Source organism: Brienomyrus brachyistius, chromosome 22 (assembly GCF_023856365.1).
Source record: "Brienomyrus brachyistius isolate T26 chromosome 22, BBRACH_0.4, whole genome shotgun sequence".
Taxonomy (NCBI): Eukaryota; Metazoa; Chordata; class Actinopteri; order Osteoglossiformes; family Mormyridae; genus Brienomyrus; species Brienomyrus brachyistius.
This window is the reverse complement of record NC_064554.1, coordinates 10,536,154-10,555,803: the sequence shown is the minus strand read 5'-3', so window position 1 is coordinate 10,555,803 and position 19,650 is coordinate 10,536,154. Positions and strand designations below refer to the sequence as shown.

Genomic DNA, 19,650 nt, shown 5'->3' with positions numbered 1-19,650 from the left:
GTCCTTGTATCCATGGGATCTTTAGAAAATGGGATGTTTTTATACAAAAATACAGTGAGATTGCAATGTCTGAAATAATATATTAATTGCATTGAGTGCTTACTAAATTTCCTATGAATGAAGTGCTAGTAAAAATGTACAATCACTTCTTTTGGCACCAACACAGCAGTGACACAGATTCTTATCAGCAGCAGTACAAGAGCAACGTGAAAAATGGTACAACTTGTAACATGATTCAGAAATTGGGGCTGTTCCAGCGATTCTAGGTGCTGTGTTAATATTTCGCAGAGTAATCAATTAAGGGCAAATGGGTATAACGGATGCTAGGGCTGGATATAAAAATAACGGAGTTTCCTGAATGCGTAATCAATTTAAATGGCGACTTTGGCTAATTATCATCAACTACGTATGTATGGATGCATGGATTTATGTGTGTGTCTGTCTCTTATTCTATAGCTACCAAGTTAACACTTTCCCCCCCTAAATTTAGTATTCTTTTTTCCAACACCAGACTATATAGTAGACAGATGGGGAAAGTATGAGCAGAATGTGCAAATTAAATACTGTCTTCTCAGCGCATGTTGAAAATGACCTCCGAACCTTTACATTTGCAAACTAATCTGCAATTAGATTGGAATTTCAGAGTCTGGATTTCGCTGTATAACCACCGCACATATGCTGTATATATATTTACAAATACGCTATATATGTTTGTGTGTGTATTTTGAAGTACGTTGCAAGGTATAGCTTAAACTAGGCATTAATATTGAAATGTTGGAAAGTGTTTATAAATAAATACAGCCTATTAATATTTGTAACAATTTTACGATTTGTGCCCGTCTGGCTCTGTCTGATGTGTCTTGTCCCCGTTTGGCCATCCAGTGTTGCTGGCCATCTTGTTAACCCCTCTGCCTCGTAGCCCTTGAGTGTCTAGTGTGTTTGCCGGCTGCCTGAGGCTTCCGCGTGGCTCAAAGCTAAGAAGGTGTGGGTGTTTGGTCTGTGTCAGCGTTCTTCTGTGGTAGGGTCTTGGTTCCCGTGTCTCCAGTGCTTAACTCCTTATTCAGTTGCACGTTTTCCTAGTTTTTAATGTAGTTGTCCTTGTGATGCTTTTACTTGTTTAGTTTTGACCCTTCGCTGTCCCATAACTTTCTGGTTCGCCAGTTGTGTTCTGTTTGTTAATAAACCCCCTTTTGTTGACAGTCGCTATGTGGATCGTTGTGCGTTGTGAATCTCAGTGCCGTTGTGACGTCCCGCCACAACATGAACCTTTGCGTCATAAAGTTTACTAGATCCTCTGAACACGAATACCAGAAACTCAAAACGATCAACTCAAACATTTTCAATACAGAAACGCAACATTTAATCAATGTTCATTTAAAGCTATATTCTTTGCGCGGGATCATTTATCAGGTGTTTAATTATTAAAACCTTAAGAAAGATATATTCATTTTAAAATAAATAAAGATTAATGGCTCTGGTGTCAAATAGCAATTACATATTGTTTAATATTCAATTTTAGCAACACCTCTCTTGATACTGTGTAACCATGGAAACACTTAGCGAACCACTACAGTCACCTGGAATAGTTCCTTCGGATTTCTAACACTTAAAAATTCCCAGACGACTGCCGATCCTTGGATTTGACATTTATCCACATTCCTTCAACTGAAATTATTAGTAGACGGATCTTATAAAGGTGATCATGTGTAAAGAAATCAACATTCTCCATAAACCACGATCCTTACCTTGGAAATCCCCGTAAAATCGGAAACTAGCTGCTTATGGTATAACGTCGCTAAATCCTAGCCTTTTTCTAGCGCTAGAAGCGGGGCGCATATTTTTCATGACCGTCTCTCGCATAAGACATGTACTTATTTGGGCGAGACTCGCAAAAAATCTGCGCAATAAAAATAAATGAATAAAAAAACAACTTTCCCGTCTTCGCCAATTGTACATCACAGTCGATATTTTAATAACATTTTATTAACAACCTCTATGTGATCAGCAAAAACATCACAAAGCGGTCATTTGATATCGATTTCACATTTAGTCTGCAATTGAGTGAAACCGGTCATACCGACTTCAGATATAACTAATACTGCGTACAGAATCTTGCTTTGCGGGTCTTCAACATATATACTTAAGTGAAAGCGCGGTTTACATTTAAACATTGAAATATTAACAGTTATGTCCGGGACACATTCCAAATTATAATTAATTTCTTAATACGGATAAACAATAGATATTGTAGCACTTTAGATATTACTCTGTTTCGCTAGATTACTTCACATTTTCTCTGTCGCCTTCCCAGAACATCTACAAAAAGTCGCAAAATCAATTTCGAATGCGGACTCCATGACTATGAGGACGATCTCAGAGACAATTATTCCCTGTAACATGTAAACAGAGCTGTTGGCATATAAAACGCATTATGGTTATGTATGCTGTTTTTGCTACTTTTTAACCATCAGTGTGTCTAGAAACATTTACGAAATTAGTGTATAAAGGTATTAGAATTAAATATACATCCCGCACCGTTTCCCCCCCCCCCACAGGTTCCAAATTATTCCGCTTTTTAATATTCCCCGGGATTTCACGGGGGTTCGGATGTTTCAATCTTTGCACGAACCGATTTTAAAAACATGTAACATACAGTTTATACAGTTTTAAAAGTGTACAACAAAACGACATCGTCCGTCTATACTCCCAAAGCGAAGGCACCGATTTTACTGTGGTTTTACACCTGCTTGACATTTACCAAAGCTCTGGTCCTGGGAAACAAAAATTATTTTAAAACCACAGCATTCGAATAAAAATACGATTGATATCTATATACGAAGTTTAAAATATTGGGCAACACGTCTGAAGAACAATCAATTCAGGCATACACCATGCCTGGAAATACATCAACAAAGCTAATCAGTACTCATTCCGCTTATAAACACAATTACAAACGTGTTACTGTGGAAAAACTGAAATGATGCACTAGTCTCTACTGTGATTTCATACTTAAAAGTACGAGAAGTCAGATGTCTGTACCACGACCACTAAACGAGGGAAAACGCTACACTCTAGTTGAAAACGTTGTCTTTCCTTTAGATATCGATAGCGTAGATAAATCCTCCACTGCTTTTACTGAAAGAATGAGTCACAAAATCACAGCAAACATCTGACAAATTCACGGAATGCCAATAAGAAAATTGGCAGTTTTATTGTTTGAATCAGTCAAAGTAAATTCCTTTATGTGAAAGACAGCTGCATTGTTAGTGCGTGTCACTCATCGGTACCGGCAAAACAACAGGCATCACAATTAACATGTCTGTGTGAGTGATTATTTCATGTTGCGTCTCGTAAAGAAATGCAACACGCTGAAAGTCTCGGGGATGCGATTGTCCCCATAAAATACAAAAATAGAACATTTAATATATGCTAGTGTTTTTATTAGACACGACTATTTATATACTTATTAGCGACTGAACAAAAATGATCAAGGCAAGAAACAGCAATCAACAGGTTTCCTTCTTATGTATTCGTGCACTCATGCAACAGAAATCCATGCAACATCGACGCGTATATATGTAAAGTTGTCCATATGTCGAATGGCGATGAACAAAAACACGAAGAGAAAGCTTTCAAAGTTGCAATGAAAGCGTAGATAACACTCACCTGTGGACTTCTCATTCACCGTGTATGACGCGCCTGTGTTTTTGCCGATTTTTAGAGTTTCATTCTGTCTGCAGCAATAAAGGGTAATGACGATGTGTGCTCACGAAACGTCAAAAGTCCGAAACGAAACGAGTAAGTGCTGCAATACACGCTGATTTAGTTTGCCTGATAACAGACAAATCTTTCAATTTTCTGAGATGTTTTCTCCTTCATTCCCGGCGCTTTCCATATATGGTCAGGGGAAGTGCTGGTACTGTTTTCTTGCCTAGGGCTGTTGCTGAGGGATATCAAAATCTCTCTTCAGTCAAGGCGACGGAAGGCTATCTGCTTCGCCTCCTCAGCTAGACCTGCCTCTTTTGCCATGTGTTAACAAAGATTCACAAACAACCATAATTGCAAACTGATATGAAAATGTAAACAAATGAAAATGCAAAAAGCTAAACAAACATACAGCAGTTAAAATGTTTATGAACATGTGCTGATATATCTGGATCTGTCAAACATTATCGTCCAGGTCATTCCACTTAGACGATAATTGCAAATATATGGAAAGCTAAAGTGCTGAGAATGATTCTGCGATCTCAGCACATCTATAATGACTGGTAATGGGGGGTACTGGTATTGAAGTATACTTGTGGAAATATGGACAGTTCTTGTTGACCTGCCCAGTACCAATTACAAGGTGGATCAGAAGTGATCAGAAGTGCACCCTTCTCAACATCTAATCCAAAGAACATAGTGTGAGCCGTTTGGGCCGATTATGACAACATGAGAAATAATAATTTATCCATCCATTTTCCAAACTGCTTATCCTACTGGGTCACGGGGGGTCTGGAGCCTATCCCGGAAGCAATGGGCACGAGGCAGGGAACAACCCAGGATGGGGGACCAGCCCATTACAGGGCACACTCACACACCATTCACTCTCACATGCACACCTACGGGCAATTTAGCAACTCCAATTAGCCTCAGCATGTTTTTGGACTGTGGGGGGAAACCGGAGTACCTGGAGGAAACCCCACAACGACATGGGGAGAACATGCAAACTCCACACACATGTGACCCAGGCGGAGACTCGAACCCGGGTTCCAGAGGTGTGAGGCAACAGTGCTAACCACTGCACCACCATGCCGCCCAGAGAAATAATCAATGTCTGTATAATATAATGCCTGTTACGTCTGCATTGTTTTGATTAAGAAAACTGATATAGAGCAAAGTATTAAGCAACACCTAATTACAGCCAATTGTCTTCAAACCACTTCTCCTGGTCAGGGTCTCGGGGGGGAGGGGGTTCTGGAGCCCATCACAGGAAGCACAGGACATGGCTGGGGGCCACCGAGGATGAGATGCCAGTTTATCGCAAGGCACATACAGCATGCATGCAATCATACACACATAACTTAGAGATGCTATCTGTCCATCATAACTGATTATTTCAGTGAAGCTGGGTTCATCCCAGCAAGCATGATGTAGACACCAGTTCAGAGACACCAGTTCACCCAAGTGCAGATCCAGAACAGCAGTAGGAAACCCACACAACATTAGGAAAACATGCAAACTTTACATGGACAGAGCGGAGGTATGATTGTAAGCCTCTATCGTGGAGGTGCGAAGTAGCAGCACTGTCTATCCAGTCAGCAGGCCAATCCACACCTGATTATACTTCATGTAGTTAATCCAGTGGTTCTCTAACTCGGTCCTCGGGACCCACTGCCCTGCTTGTTTCCCAGCTATCCCTGCCCTACACACTGCTGATTCCCTGGATCAGGTGTGTTCAGTCAATCAGAATCTGAAAGACAGCTGGGATTTGTGTGTGGGGCAGGGATAGCAGGAAAACAAGCAGGGCAGTGGGGCCCAAGGACCACTGAGTTAACCAAACACTGTGCACTTCATGCAATTTCAGTGCCAGGTCACACTGTAGCTTCACATCTTCAGAGTATGTGGTTCTTATCGTGCTCCTGGTTCTGTGTGTTGAATTTCCATGTTCTCCCCATGTGTGTGCGGAGATTGCATGTTCTCCCCGTGTGTGTGCGGAGATTGCATGTTCTCCCCATGTGTGTGCGGAGATTGCATGTTCTCCCTGTGTGTGTGCGCAGAGTTTGCATGTTTTCCCCATGTGTGTACAGAGATTGCATGTTCTCCCCGTGTGTGTGCAGAGTTTGCATGTTCTCCCCGTGTGTGTGCAGAGTTAGCATGTTCTCCCCATGTGTGTGCGGAGATTGCATGTTTTCCCCATGTGTGTGCAGAGTTTGCATGTTCTCCCCGTGTGTGTGCGGAGATTGCATGTTTTCCCCATGTGTGTGCGGAGATTGCATGTTCTCCCCGTGTGTGTGCGGAGTTTGCATGTTCTCCCCGTGTGTGTGCGGAGATTGCATGTTCTCCCCATGTGTGTGTGGAGTTTGCATGTTCTTCCCGTGTGTGCAGAGATTGCATGTTCTCCCCATGTGTGTGCGGAGTTTGCATGTTCTCCCTTTGTGTGTGCGGAGATTGCATGTTCTCCCCGTGTGTGTGCGGAGTTTGCATGTTCTCCCCATGTGTGTGCGGAGATTGCATGTTCTCCCCATGTGTGTGCGGAGATTGCATGTTCTCCCCGTGTGTGTGCGGAGTTTGCATGTTCTCCCCGTGTGTGTGCGGAGATTGCATGTTCTCCTCGTGTGTGTGCGGAGTTTGCATGTTCTTCCCGTGTGTGCAGAGATTGCATGTTCTCCCTGTATGCGTGTGGAGTTTGCATGTTCTCCCCATGTGTGTGCGGAGATTGCATGTTCTCCCCGTGTGTGTGTGGAGTTTGCATATTCATCCTGTGTGTGTATAGATTTCCTTTAGAACCTCTGGATTCTTCCCGGACTCCTAAAACACCCAAGAAGGCATCTGGAAATGGCCTATATTGTGTATAAGTGTGAGTTTTTGCCCTCTGCTTCCTGGACTCACTGTAATAAGCAATTATGTAAGATAGATGGATTATGCGCTCTAGTTACGTCACAATGGAATAACGTATCGACAATTTACATATACTATCCAAAGGCTGGTTAATGCTACAGCATGATCCTCAGCTCAGTGAATTACCATTCACTGATTAAACTGAAATTTTATGGAAGATTGTTTCCAAGGTTAGGGCTGTCATATTTTTTTTCATCCAAATCAGGTACAGGGTCCGTTCAGATGCAATTGCACCACCTGCATGGCGTATAGCATCAGTCATGCAGGAGACACACCAGATAATGGTTCGAGACTGATTCAAAGTGCTTTGGCTGCTCACTTTTAATTTAAAATAGTAACATGAGCTGCCCTTATTGCATTAAAGTCTCTAAATATCCCATATCCATATGTTATACATATATGACCAATGAAAATGTTTGTTTATGAATATGATGAATCCCTCGAAGGGAAATTTCTGCATTACAGCAGCAGATACCAAACAGCACCCAGAGTATCAGACCTGGGATTGTATAAATGTCAGGATTCATTTACTCAGATTTATAGTCTTGTTATTTTGTATTAGGTCTCCTTAAACTCCCAACTGATTGACACAACATACAAAACAATATTTCACAATGAAATGTAGGAAAGAATGCAAAAATGTGAAGAGGCAGACACACACTCACACACACACACACACACACACACACACACACAGACCAGGGTGACCACCTAATCCAGGTCGGAGGGACACTATGAGCCAGGACAGGGTTTGCAAACTACCATTTCAATTAAAAGGATCTGGATTTCACTTTAGCACCGAGTTCTTGCTGTGTGCTGATTGGTCAGTCTCCTATAATCATGCATGATCCAATAATGTTAATGTGAAACAGCTGGCTGAGTCTTTCAATCAAGGAAACAAACCAGTAAAAGCACAAGAAGAACTGAACTAATTAGCTGAACATAGGAGCCTTTCAGTTTTAAAGTAGTTTGCAAAATCTGAAGTAGCTCATAGTACTGTATCCCTACTGACATGGATTAGGGTTAGGGTTAGGATTAGGGATAGGATTAGGATTAGATGGTCATCCTAAAACAGACACAGACACACACACATACATAGAGTGAGGGAAGTTCATCTGTCAGCTATGCCTGAATGTATTTGCAGAAGTGCAGATTTCAGGTCTAAGGAGTACGAATCCAGATAAAGATTTTGTTTCAGCCAACCAGTTGAGTATATAGAGTCACAGTCACAGACTACTCAACTGGTTGGTTAAAACAAAATCTTGGTCTGGATTTGTACTCTGTGTGTTTGTAATGTTTTTCACATAATGTTTAGATCTCTAAACAGAGAATGTGTGTAATGAAAATGTTAGGAAACAATTCTGTCATGTGAATTTAGCTCTCATTTGAGACACTAGCACAGCTGTAATGTTAAATCGATCGTATAATTGCAGTAGTACCGGAAGGTAGTATTTTGTGATAAAAATTTGGTGTGGGTTAAATATTGATTGCAGCGAGTATCGGGCATGTGCTGTAGAAGCCAGGTGATGATCACAGCTCTCTACGATATTTTTCAGTTAGATAGACCAGTTTCTACATGATTCTATACAAGTCTGAAAGCATCCTTATGCTTTTCTCCACTGCATTGTGACTCATCGCACGAGTCCGAAAACGTCCTTCTGCTTTCGCCCACCGCAGTGTGATTAACCGCACGAGTCTGAAAGCGTCCTTCTGCTTTCCTCCACTGCACTGTGACTCACCGCACGAGTCCGAAAACGTTCTTCTGTTTCCTCCACTGCATTGTGACTCACTGCACGGGTCTGAAAGCATCCTTCTGCTTTCCTCCACTGCATTGTGACTCACCGCACGAGTCCGAAAGCGTCCTTCTGCTTTCCTCCACTGCACTGTGACTCACTGCACGAGTCCGAAAGCATGCTTCTGCTTTCCACCACTGCACTGTGACTCACCGCACGAGTCCGAATGCAGCCTTCTGCTTTCCACACAAGTCCGAAAGCGTCCTTCTGCTTTCCTCCACTGCACTGTGACTCATCGCACGAGTCCGAAAGCATCCTTCTGCTTTCCTCCACTGCACTGTGACTCACCGCACGAGTCCGAAAGCATCCTTCTGCTTTCCTCAACTGCTCTGTGACTCACCATTAAAGTCCGAAAGCATCCTTCTGCTTTCCTCAACTGCGCTGTGACTCACTGCACGGTCTGTGAGACCCTGTGAGGGATCACAGGTTCTTCATCACCAGCAAGCCTCGTAATGGGTGAAGAAAGTCATGCAGACTCACAAGGCAAAGGATTCTTTCATTCTTCCTCCTACTGAAAATGCACCTAAAGGCATGTAACTACCCAAGGCTGCCACACAGACCTACTGACTAGAAGACACAGGACTTCAGAAGAATATTCCTGTTGTGGTTTTGCGAGAGTCAGGAGACATAGCTGTAAGATTAATTGAGGTGGATTAGGATCACATTAACTTAATAATACTTGTCATTTAACTTTATCGTATTGTTATTAAGTTGTCCTTTAAAGTATCTGAAACACAGTTAGCTATTAAAATGTTTAAAGAGAACAGTAACCATGCAAACGTCTTTATAATGTAGAACAAAAGGTACGTGAACATAGACATCGATTCTCAGTTAGCAACTCGACAAATTAATCAGGGGCAGGCGATCATTTAACCCACAATCGCCCCCCCCCCCCCCCCCCCGCCACGCCATACACAGAGTGTCCACGATCACTGTTCTGTCACGGCCATCTCTGCTCAAATAGAAAAGGCCCAGCGGGAAAACTGGAGGGAACTGGTGATCAGCCCCCCCCCCCCCCCCCCCCCCGGCTCTTGGTGCTATAAATAGACAGGGACACATTAATTACGTGGCTGCTGAGGTGAGGCTCGCCCTCCACACAGGAATAATTCTACACATAGCTGGTAAAGAGCTGCATCCCTTATATACAATTTCAGCCTAGGTGACCTGGCATGTTTACGAAAACATCTTCATAAATTCAAATAACAGGTGAGGATTAAATTCTTCTTGGATACACCATGAACTGTCTAACTTATTGGTCACTTGAAACAAGTGATTCTAACTCATTAGCGTAAATAATAATGAAGATAAAGGTCTGCTACCAATCACCTGGGGGCCAGTGGGGAGACCCAGCTGTAGAGCACGGCTCAGTCTTTGCACGTCGGTCATGAAGAGTGCTGGGGGACTCCGGCTTCACAGCAAGGGGTAGCTGGCAAGGCCTGAAACACTTTCAGGATGCACTTCAATGGTCTGATGTTTTGGAAGATGAGATTAAAGATATTGTAAGGTTTTGCATATCAAAGATATTACCACACACTAGGATCTAGAGGCATAGCCCAGTTTTCATATTTTATTGTTTTATTGTGTCTAATGCAATTTAAAAGCTTACCAGATCAATGCAGATTCAGGTTCTTGTTTAAGGGCACTGTTAGCATTCATATGTTTAACAATTATACTGCTTAACACCCAGACTAACAATCAGAGAACATTACTAACGAAACACAAAGAGTCTTACGGACTAAAATGGAGAATTGTTAGTATCCCCAGGATTCCACTTAGCAAACTGTCTCTCATTTCAGTTGAATTTCATTATGGGAAATCTTTAGGCCAAATGATCTCTGCAGTCAATAGTAAGACGATTACGTCTAAATAGCTGAGCCGCGAGTCGCATTCATTCACACGGCCTTCAGACTATACTGAGGTTAAGGACATGTGCAGCTAGTGCAAACATAATACATCGTCTTTCTGTAGGAGACCCTTGATTTTAAAATGGACAGTACTGTGAAAAAAGTCTTAGGCAGTCAATGAAGATGTTTAAATGATCTTTATGCTGGTGTAAGACTATAATGTTATCAACTGGTGCTGAAACACATGGAATGGCTGGGGAGCCGCTAAGACAGTAGTTGACAATCCCGTTCCTTCTTGGGACCACTTTTGGTAGATACTGACCACTGCATGCTGGGAACACCCCACAGAACCTGCCGTTTTGGAGACGCTGTGACCCAGTCATCTAGCCATTACGTCGCTCAGATCCTCATGCTCACATCCAACACATCAACTTTAAGATCTGACTGTTGACTTGCCTGATATATAATGGCACCCTTGACAGGTGCCATTGTAACGAGATAATCAATGCTATTCACTTCACCTGTCAGTGGTTTTAACTTTGTGCCTGATCAGTGTATGTTCTAATGTTGAATTTAGCTTTTTTTTTGTTTCAAGGAAATATACATAGCAAATATATATAGCAAAGCTACTCAGATAAATAGCTTTAAATTTCACTTGCCTTCCCAATTCATTTGCACAGCAATGTATATAATGTAAGTTTAGGCCTAATCTCGAGTTATTTAATGGCTGTAGGGCCTGACATTTTCCGTCCTGATATCTCCATTATTCAATTTCCTCCCGGTAGATTCAAGGATTGATTTAGATGGAAGGGATTTCTGTGCTCGGTTTCCATTTACACGTCATTAACATGCCGGCCAGCCGGAACCCTCGTCAGTGAAAAGCAGAGTGTGGAATTCCTCGACGATAACAGTCCCTCCTGTCTCCCTAACTCAGCCAACTCACATTCCTGCTATCTCCTAATGACAGACCCTGTCAAGATACATTTCATTTAAAAAATATTGCCCTTGCACGTCTCTTCCTTCAGTGCATAAAGTACATGTCACCTGCAACAGCACAGAGCAAGCGTGGTTCTGTGGTCGCTCTTCTCTCGCAGTGTACCGCTGCATTGCTTAGAATGCGACGATCTTCAAATGCTTCACTTCCTGTCAGAGAACCACATAATCAAGAAACCGCTCCTCCATCCCTGACAACAGCAGTTAGTTTATAATAATTCTGCCCAGCATGAAGCCCCTGCATGTTCCCTTACGTCTCTTTCCCAGATACTCCCAGGTCAGATCTCGCATTTTACTGGCTGCAGGAAATGCTTGAAGCCTGTATTGTTTCATTAACTTATTGACTTTATACGTGATTTTTTTTATGATGCAAAAATATTTCTTATCCATTCTTCCTCATTTGACTGATACTGTCGATATGTTTTTTAAATAATAAAATTATCTGCTTTTTTGGATTTGGGAATATATCCAGATCCTCTACACATCACAATGCCAGTTTTTCCAGTGTTTCTCCAAAAATTTATAAAAATATTTGGATTTGTCTGCAGAATGGCATTCATTTCATTACATAACAGAGTGGCCTAAATCAGTATTGACAAAAAAGTGACCTGGCTTTGAAAATTAGTCTGAGGACAGTCATTTGACAATAAGTATTTAAGACAATAAATAAGTATTTATGCTCTACAATTTACAATCTAGGGATAGGGGTAAAGGGACCAGGAGAAGTGGTTTGAAGACAATTGGCTGTAATTAGGTGTTGCTTAATACGTTGCTCTATATCAGTTTTCTTAATCAAAACAATGCAGACGTAACAGGCATTATATTATACAGACATTCATTATTTCTCGGGGCGGCATGGTGGTGCAGTGGTTAGTACTGTTGCCTCACACCCCTGGGACCCGGGTTCGAGTCTCCGCCTAGGTCACATGTGTGTGGAGTTTGCATGTTCTCCCCATGTCGTCGTGGGGTTTCCTCCGGGTACTCCGGTTTCCCCCCACAGTCCAAAAACTGAGGCTAATTGGAGTTGCTAAATTGCCCATAGGTGTGCGTGTGTGAGTGACTGTGTGTGAGCATGCCCTGCGATGGGCTGGCCCCCCATCCAGGGTTGTTCCCTGCCTCGTGCCCATTGCTTCCGGGATAGGCTCTGGGCCCCCCGCGACCCAGTAAGATAAGCAGTTTGGAATATGGTTGGATGGAATTTACAATCTAAACTATGTATCTGCTCACAGAACACCACTGAAGCCTTAGATTTTCCCAAAACATTTCTTTTTTCATTTATTAAATGACCCAATTTAATCACATTACAATCCATTTACGTCTGACATCTTATTTTCTTTTGTTCGGAAAACAAACAAAAGAAACAATTTACATGAGCAAAATTTGGTATATATAGTCTTCATATGAGGAAATAAACGCTAAGCAGGTGTGGTCACCAGCGTCCAGCGCAAATGCCGTGAGGACAACATGCGGTTTTGGCGCGTGAGAGCTGGGTGACAGCACTCGCATTTAAAGTGCATGACAAACACTCATTTTCAGGGTGTTGTTTGCATTCCACCTGCTGCTTGAACCGGCAAACAGAATGTGCCCGTGAGGCCACCAGCCGGGCCTGAGCTGGGATTCCCTTTTTAGCAACATGAATTCACAGACCTCGTTCCATAATCCTGCAGCTCCCCCCGTCTCAATGTTCTTTTGAGTTCACTTCAGTCTATACTTTCCAACTCTTAGCCCAGCCCCCCGGGGGTACTATTAGATTTCATTTAACTGTCAAGAGGATAAATCATATTTATTAACTGTTCAAGATGTTAGCCCTTTTAAGGAAAGGAGAGGGCGCTGTCAGAATATTGGCGCTAATACACAATGATGCATATTTCACCTCATTGTGTACATATGTTGTCCTTAAGCAAAATAAAAGAAAATAAAAAAGAGAATTATTCTGGGTAAAGGTCTAAGTTTGTATGCTTTTTTTAAATAAATAAATAAATAAATAAATAAATAAATATTCTCAAGTGTGTCACAGTGACTTGCTGTTATGCTGGATATCCAGGATCAAAGACACGAATCCTGACTGTCTCCAGCCTTTGTGGGGATTGCATGTTCTCCTGTGTTAACTGGAATCCATATACATATGATTGACACCCTAGCCGGGATGTACCGGCATCCCGTGACCGACGCCCTAGCCGGGACGTACCGGCATCCCGTGACCGACGCCCTAGCCGGGACGTACCGGCATCCCGTGACCGACGCCCAAGCCGGGACGTACCGGCATCCCGTGACCGACGCCCTAGCCGGGACGTACCGGCATCCCGTGACCGACGCCCTAGCCGGGACGTACCGGCATCCCGTGACCGACGCCCTAGCCGGGATGTACCGGCATCCTGTGACCGACGCCAGACCTAGGATGCACAGTAGCCCTGATTAAGACCCTGGCTTGAGATGGTGTTCTTCTGTTGCTCCAACATCAGTCATTACGGCACTGAAGTACAATAAGAGTGAGTGGCCTCAGGGGAGTAACAGAGAGTCCACATCACTTTTATCGGGGATTGGGGTGACCGGTACGCAGGCAGGGACACTGGACTCTCTCCTTGAAAAACGTCTCTGTAAAGAGCAGCTGAGCTGTCTCTGTGACCTGGAACTTCATCCACGGCAGCTGCTTTGCTGATGTTGACATTTAAAAGTCGTCTTTATGGCAACTGCAAACACAGGCAATGCAGAGTCACTTATCTCACTGCCTTCTGCAAATCACACCTGCATTTCTCATATGTGGCAATGTAGTGAACTTTAATTCAGCATCAGGTGTTGAATGATTAATAAGAGAAATGGCAAATGATATATTAATATCAAGAAGTCCATTAGAAGTCCATTATCTTTGTCTTCAGAGGTAGAACCTTGTCACGCTGTGTGCTCCAGAACGTCTCATAAAAGTTCAATGATGTTTACATCTGATGATTAGGAAATGTTGTGCAAAGTAATTCACACACCTAATGGCTCGCAGGAGGCGGCTGCCCATTGCATTACAGATCCCAGCGTGTTTAACATCTGGCAGCGGCAGTGGTGGGGGCTGGACATCTTTCTGCATATATAAAACTGCCTAATTGAAAGAAAGGGTCTGAATGAGGACTCGGCTCAGGCTACTTTTTCCCATTGCAGTGGGTTTCAGGCTGTCCTTCCTTGTGCCTCGGACTCCGAATGGCTTCCCAACACGGAGCTGCTCATTCAGTTCGGTGGCATTTTTCCAGGTTGTACTTCCGTGTTTAACACCTACTCTATTAAATGTCGATTCCCGCGTGATGAGCTCTCGCATGCAGCCACTGTTCCTCTTTTGAGAATGCTTGACTTTGCCCATGTTTGGCACGTTGTTATATTATTTCAGATTATTTAATATTTCAAGAACAATTCAGCTGTTTTCGCGGCTGATGCACCCGCTTCAAAAGCGCCGATACTGTTAATTGACATGGATCAAGAACCTCCTGACATTTGTGGCTGCATTTGCAAATTATCGTTGTTACGTCAAAGATAAAGTTCTTTTTAACGTGTTATTTCTTCTGTCCCCCCCGGTATATGTACCTTTACTGCCTACCCCAAGTGCAAAGTGCAGGTACAATGGCCAGTAAAGGTGCTCAAAAACAACCTTAGTTAAAAGTAAGAAATATCTGTAATTAAGGTACAAGTACCAATGACAGCTGCTTTGCTTTAATTAAATTACTAAAGGAGCTTTTAATTACCAGAAAAAGGTCATGATTTTCATGAAACACTGGTGTGAAAGAAGCTAAATCATTACTCATTTCATGCCCCTTTTGCTTAGGCTGCCTGCCTCAGTCCATTGTGAAGAAAGTGCTTCGAAAAGGCTCCTGCTAGTACAATAGTGTAAGCAAGCCAGAGTAGCTCATCAGTGGTGCAGAATCACTGATTTTCTGACAGCAGCATATAGCGAAGGGCTTTGGGGACTGGACCCTTTACAGTAAAAAAAAAAATAAAATTCAGGGGTTTGAACTAAAATGTAATTATTGTACAAGTCACAATGAGAAAATGACCTAATAATTATCGATAAGAGTCAGCTGATGAGAAATACCAAGATGTGAATTCCCTTGGCTCCGCAATTTAAGATCACCATTCCGGGAAGATACATTTATTGATTTCTATAAAAAATGGTGTTGATGAGGAGTGGTTATACAAAAAGACCAGTGGTTGAGAACGTAAAATATTGCTATTACACTACTAGCGATGTAACAGTTTAGATCTAGACAATAAAAGCTATCTATATTAAAAATAAAATTGATGGTTAAAGTTAAAACAGAATTTGGTTCTTTTGCACAAGGGGAAACCAAGATAAAATCTACATTTCCTTTGTAAATCTGAGGTTTTCTACATGATTTTGACTACATACCACTGAAAGAATCCATCTGATATCTGTAAAATGTCAGCCATGAAAGAAAAAAAAACTCCTCCATTCAATGACTTTCAAAATAATGAGCTTCAGTCACCACGCCAAGGTGAAAGGTAGTGAAAGAAGGATTCTTGTGAGCGGGGTCTGTTTCAGTGTCTCATTCGTGGTCATGCCTGAATAGCTACCCGCAAAGCCGGCCCAACCTGCCGCTGTGGACGTCTCATGATGGACACACCACAAGCAAGTATAACACATCCAGCGTTCTTCCTTTCAATTAATTCACTTATATCCATTTACCTTTTATTATATTTACATTTGAAAATTCAAACAAGCGCAGCGTGTAGCCAAGCTTACAGCCGCGTTTTACGATACTCCTGAACAGAAGCAGGGCTGTGTCATGTCGTCATACACCTTTCGTACTTAAAATGGATTTTCAACAAAAATGTTTCACATGGGACGGGAATCCATCTTTCAGGATCCTCATATAGTACAGTAATAATGGCGAATACACAACTTCAGGATGTGCGAGGCAGGATATGAGATCACACATTAATTCACCTGTAGACCTGCACACATAAGAAGCAGCCCCTGCATTATAATGTGCTATGTGGGGGTTGTGTCACACACACACACACACCATCTTCCATTGGATTATTATTAATTTCATCCATATTTACATACACAGAGTGTGCATAAGGTTGGGAAGCCTGTGCTTTCTTTGAGATGACCGACCAGATGAACAAGGGTGAAAGCCAAGATGCCTAATTGATTTCACAAGTTAAATCCACTTCAATCAGTGGAGATGAAGGGGACAAGTCAGGAGGAAAAACGATTTTTTTAAGCCCTGAGACTAAAGAGACAATGATTTCTAAGTGAAGGAGAATGGGGACAAATAAGATTTAAGTGGTTTTGAACACTAAGCAACAGCTGGAGCCATGCTGCAAGGCTCGGGCTCCCCAAGAGAGGTTCCATGTTACAAGGCTCGGGCTCCCCAAGAGAGGTTCCATGTTACAAGGCTCACGCTCCCCAAGAGAGGTTCCATGCTACAAGGCTCGGGCTCCCCAAGAGAGGTTCTATGCTACAAGGCTCGGGCTTCCCAAGAGAGGTTCCATGCTACAAGGCTCGGGCTCCCCAAGAGAGGTTCCATGCTACAAGGCTCGGGCTCCCCAAGAGAGGTTCCATGCTGCAAGGCTCGGGCTCCCCAAGAGAGGTTCCATGCTACAAGGCTCGGGCTCCCCAAGAGAGGTTCCATGCTACAAGGCTCGGGCTCCCCAAGAGAGGTTCCATGCTACAAGGCTCGGGCTCCCCAAGAGAGGTTCCATGCTACAAGGCTCGGGCTCCCCAAGAGAGGTTCCATGCTACAAGGCTCGGGCTCCTCAAGAGAGGTTCCATGCTACAAGGCTCGGGCTCTCCAAAGAAGGTTCAATGAACTTTTTTTTATGAATTCAGCATAATGTAGTAATGTTCCCTTTGAGCAGACACAAATCAAATATCCATAGAATTATATGGAATCAACTATTTGGAGTGGAGATCCACTATCAACTAACCCAACACACAGTGAGAAGTACTGGCATCTATACCACACAGAATCCATGAAGAATGCTACAAACATCTTGCTGAATTTATGCCACAATGGAGTGACAGTTCAAAGGACCAAACAGGGCACAAAGGAACATTAGGAAGGTGTCAGTGTCTCTCTGGGGAATGTTTGTAAAAGTGCACATTTACAGTTAAACATCTTTGACCTTATGACTGATCTAATGCCTGCTTACGCAGGTGAGGGTGATGGGGGGCCAGTAGCTTATTGCAGGCAGCATAGGTAACAAGTACTGGAAAGGACTCTTGAGGGGGGGGTGTGCACATGATCACACTGTGGGCAGTGCAGTGAGGCTAATTAGTCTGTCATGCGACATGAGAAGAACACGCCAACTCCACACGTAGAGTACAGTGGAGCTTGGGCTACCAATCCCAGGTGTGAGGTGGCAGTGCGACCTCTACAAGCTCTGATTAAAAGTAAAATCAGGTTTCTTTCAACTTATGGTAAGCTCAGTGTTAAGACAACTTCCTGAAACTCACACAAATTGCAAGAGAATCCTTGCAGAACTCTCCATAGCTAACAGACCACACACACTGTTGGGATGAGAGCTTAATCACCTTCAGAGCAGAAACCCAAAGCCATTTGTGACCATCAGCCCAGTGTAAACCAAGGATAAAGATAACGGTTCGATGGCTTCCTTATTACCATGATAAAATCACCATTGAGGTTTGTTACCTTTTCCCAAGTCATTTGGAAATATTGGTTATAACCTAGAGAAACCTGCTCTTTTCCTCCCCTCAAAATCATTAGGCCTGCAACTTGAATGCAATTCAGAAATATTTAGTTGGCATTTCAGTCTGCCTCCTCTAGGGACTGTGTCAGAGTGAGGAGGCTTGCATGCATCAGGGAAGCTAAGGGCGTCTGTCAGAGCACCCAAGGGTCTTAGATGTGCCCGATAAAACCCAGCAACTCCATTGGGTGGCAATAAGACGACTACATGGGCGGCGGATCATTACCGTGATGCCAATGAAAAGCACGACCTCTCGGACTACGCAGAAGGCGAATCCTGAAGGCACCGCCATACCCCAATAAGGAAATGTCACGGAGAAATACAACAGAGTGAATATCAGGGAACACTCAGTAAAATAAACCCAATATGTATGCATTTAAATATACATACATAAGCAGCCCCTATGTATACCAACGTTTTTTTTTTTCCTCTCCAGTAAGCAAATCAAAAAATCTCTCCTGCAGCATGAAAATGACTACTGTCAGTCTGTCACATAACCAGTGGTTTGAGACGCTAAACCCGGGGACAGAAATGAAGAGGGAAAAATTATGAAAATGGAAAAAGCAGTCAGTCAATCGGTGCTTTCTATGTATCTTCTCTCTTAAATTGCTCCCCCGCTAGAACTTAGCAAAGCTGCGCTGTATAGAGAGGAACATAAAAGAAAAACAATCAAGACGGAGCGGCAGAGCGAACACCGTCAACAGGAACAGAACGAAGAGAACGGCCGCTGCCGACGAGGAGCGAGGAAGGCCAAAGGGTAAAACGAACAAACAAAAAAACACTTTATAGCTGCTAAGCCGTGCGGACATGATGCCGCTCAGTATATTTATGTTATGAGAGCAATATGCTGTACAACTCCCCTCAATATGCACATTTTAACATTTTCTAGGCCAATCACAGCCAGTTATTTCCCCGTTAAGCAAATTAAACCATGCAGCTGTTCAGCCTGTTTTGAACTCGAGTCCAAGAACGTATCCAAGTATTGCTGCATTATAAAACCAGTAATTATACCGCGACCAGCTGTTATGATGGAATAATGTGATTGAATAAGCTGTGCTGTAAAGAGTCAGAGAAAAGCAGTCGGTGAAAAGCCTCAGGACACCAAGCTTATGTAAGGCAATCATGTTTGACTGCTCTCTGTGGACGAAATGCTATTCCGCAAGAGACACGGCAACAGGTGTGTTCATAGCTGTGTAACTCTGCCAGTCTTGCCCGGTTGCTGTCTCTCCTGTACGTTTGCACATGTTGTTCGACATGGCATACAGTTACCCCTGATGAGAAAGTCCCACAGTCCACAGAATTAAACATCACGCACCATTTATTGATGCCGTGGCACCTGGGAGGGCAAGATGCCAACATGACACTGACAGCGAGAGCAAGGAAGGCGCGAGAGAGATAAAAGGTCAGTTGCAGCCTCTTTTCGGGGGCTGGGTGGATTCTTCATTAAGACACACACAGAAGAATCGTTTCAAACCAAATTAACCTAATGGACACACTAACTGTACAGCTGAGACAATGCACTGCATTTGTACAAGCCCTGCAGATAAGAAGCCAGAGACACACAGCTTCTTCCAGGAGCGGCGTGTTTCCCCAGCCTGGTACCCAACACAGCTGCAGTTACCCCTGAGGAATCGACAGTGTCATATTAACAGTGATACCACATGACAGCAGCGCTTGGGCACAACAGTGACACCTGGAGGCAGACG

General features: G+C 43.1%; 1 protein-coding gene across 1 annotated transcript in view; it reads right to left on the bottom strand.

The window, feature by feature from the left end:
- Positions 1–4,129, bottom strand: part of baiap3 (BAI1 associated protein 3) — a 43,821-nt gene extending 39,692 nt beyond the window's left edge. Inside the window, exon 1 of the mRNA XM_048990980.1 lies at positions 3,667–4,129. The gene's annotated coding sequence lies outside the window, so the exon portion shown is untranslated. The remainder of the gene's footprint in view (positions 1–3,666) is intronic.
- Between the last annotated feature and the right edge of the window lie 15,521 nt (positions 4,130–19,650).